The sequence below is a fragment of the Otolemur garnettii genome, unplaced genomic scaffold, assembly GCF_000181295.1.
Source record: "Otolemur garnettii isolate 467f Iridium unplaced genomic scaffold, OtoGar3 scaffold00054, whole genome shotgun sequence".
NCBI classification, from domain to species: Eukaryota; Metazoa; Chordata; class Mammalia; order Primates; family Galagidae; genus Otolemur; species Otolemur garnettii.
Window position 1 is genome coordinate 5306299 of NW_003852449.1, and position 2824 is coordinate 5309122.

At 40.9% G+C, this 2824-nt stretch overlaps 1 pseudogene; it reads left to right on the plus strand.

The window, feature by feature from the left end:
* The first annotated feature begins 241 nt into the window (after nucleotides 1-241).
* Nucleotides 242-2358, plus strand: LOC100959759 (annotated as a pseudogene).
* The last annotated feature ends 466 nt before the right edge of the window (nucleotides 2359-2824 follow it).

The window sequence follows — 2824 nt, forward strand, 5'->3', positions numbered from 1 at the left end:
ATGTTGGAGATGAGAACTGGGTGAGACTGATAGCAGATTAAACATTGTAAGAGAAAAGATTGGTGAACTTGAAGACAAAGCAATATAAGTTACCCAAAATGAAATCCAGAGATTAAAAAAAGGCTTAAAAGGGGCCAACGATTGTGTTGTGACTGGCTGCTGCCATGGTGGCTACCAGGCACTGATGGACCCATGGAGGGTCAGGGTAGGCCTCTCGGGTCTAACTGGGCCACCACGCTGATTTGCTACAACTTCCCCTCTTAAAACTCTCCCACGAAGACATCCGGAATTGAGAAAAGCATCATAGACAACTTTCCTAAAGATACAGATAGTATTTTTAAATTACAAAACTTATAGAATTCCTAAAAAGCATGGATCACATTTCTGTTAGGAAAATAAAGAGATACAGTATGAAATAATTAATGAAGATCAAGAACATTTAGTTGATAATAAAGCAATAAGCCAGGTAGATGTTGAAGAAGTTTGGAGATCTATTATTCTGATCTACCTGCAGAGCATTTTAGGTGTGCCATCTCTAGAAGAATTCATAAATCCAAGATGAGTAATTCCTCAGTGTGTGGTGTACCATGTGGCCAGTACAAGTGGATGTGGACTGGTTATATTGCAAGACGAAGCAGGGAACCCTCCTCCCTGGGTATTTATTTGCCATGAAGTGCCTACAAATTGGCCAAGAAGCAATGCCGTGGGTAATCCCGCCTATGTTGGCTTTGAAGAAGATGTATTTAGAACAATTGCAAATTATTTTCTAGATTTCTCTGAACCCTTCTTACCTTTGGATATTATGAATTATTTGTTAACATTTTGGTTGTCTGTGGCTACATCACAGTTTCAGACAGACCCAGTGGAATACATACAATCTAAGACCATCCACAATCTTCAAAAACCCTTCACTTAAACACTTTGAATTCCTTCAGATCAACTGAGTGTTGTCTTCTCAGTCTGCTTCAGAAAGACAGAAACTCAGAGGAATCAGATTCTACTGAGAGACTACAGGTAAGTGGTCAAGGATTTCAAGAAAGATGTGCTAAGAAAATGCAGCTAGTTAATTTAGAAGGCAGAAGAGTGAGAGCTAATGACATCGTGGGCGAAGTTGTCACAATTTAATGGGCTTCCGTAGCGTGTGTGTTCTGTCCTGTAATGTCAAACCGAGGTACTGTTCTTTGGAAGGAATCGTAGATGTGCCAGGGAGTTCAAGGAAAGAGAGGTCCAGCGTCTGCCATCAATCTGTTCAGAACATAGAAGGACAAAATAATAAACATTTTTTAGGATTTAAGCCCAAGCGAGAAATCCAATTTGATTGTCGTTCAGAGGAAAGTATTCAAAAGCCATTCAGCGCTGGCTTTAAGAGAAGCTCTCCCCTGGCTGTCCAAGACCAAGAGGACGAGTTACATAGTAGGAAATGCGAGTCAGAGCTGCTTTGTAGGCCCCAGAGTTTGCTTTTGAGAAGCAGTACAAGAAGGAATAGTTATGTCAATACGCCAGTGGCCGAAATTATCATGAAACCAAATCTTAGACAAGGCAGCCCAGGGTACAAACCACTGTGGAAAGTGAACTTGGAGAGTCTAGTATCACAGTCAACTAAACACGCTGCAAAAGCACAATAGAACTCACAGAAAATTCTACCTCCAGCTTCTTTTGTGTTGACTCGAGTCCAAAGTTTGCTGAAACCTCACTTAGAAAGGGTCTCCATCGACGCCTGGCAGCTATGCTGTTACTCGCCCTGTGGAATCCTAGAAAGCGTCAGCATTTTATGTGTGTGATTTCCCGAATGAGTCAAATGTGGGTATGCCCAACTCCATGACACAGTGGGTACGAGGGCCCTGATGGTACCTACTTTTTCTCGGTGTGTGCTGTGCCGTGCCGAGGAAGTGGATCTTGATGAGCTTCTTGCTACAAGATTCATTTCTTTCCTAATGTGGCATCATCAGGAAATTCTTCAAGTACCCTCTTCCTTACAGACTGCTGTGGAGAAACATCTTGAGGACTTAAAAAAGGGACATATTAAAATTCCTAGAGACGGACACGTTGCTCCTTTGCCAGTGTACTCAGACTGGGAGCAGATAAGTGCTCAGGAGTTTGATGAACAAAAAGTTTTTACCTCCCAAGGTACAATGGCAGAACTCTTAGAGACTTATTATTGAAAATAAGCGTTTACCTCTAAAAGAGAAAAGAAAAAAACTAAAATGGTTTCAGAAGGAAAATCCCTTGATATATCAGAAAAGATTTCCATTTACGGAGACTGAAGCAGCACTTTTTGGTGACAATCCTACAATTAAGCAGCCAATGTTGAATTTAAGGAAGCCAAAGTTCTGGAGTCTGAGATATTCATGGAGTTAAAATCGTGTCACACTTGTGAGACTTTGGCAAATGGGGCCATGTCTGAGAATCCAGCTTCTTGAAGAAGTCCATTGCTAGCAGGGGCTTCCTACGTAAACACATGATGTGGGGAGGTGCCAAAGTAGTTTATCAGTGTGAGATTGCTAAGAAGCTACTGGATCTCATACTAGGTCTCAACTGACAGCACACAGCAGCGGGTGATGCCAAATGCTTCAACTAGACACAGGCTTTTCTTTTTAATATAACCGTAAGGAAAAGCTGTCATGATATGTACTGAAATTGTATTTGCTTGAATTTTGAAAACTGAGCTGGATCCATCAAGATTAAGCTGTCATTCTCTTTTTGAAAGATAATTTACCTATATATGTGTAAGTCAATAGGTAATCAGCCCCAGAACTAGTATTTTAGGGTCACCTATTAGTTTCTAAGTGTAAGGATGTGAATATATGAAAGCTCAATGAGTTAA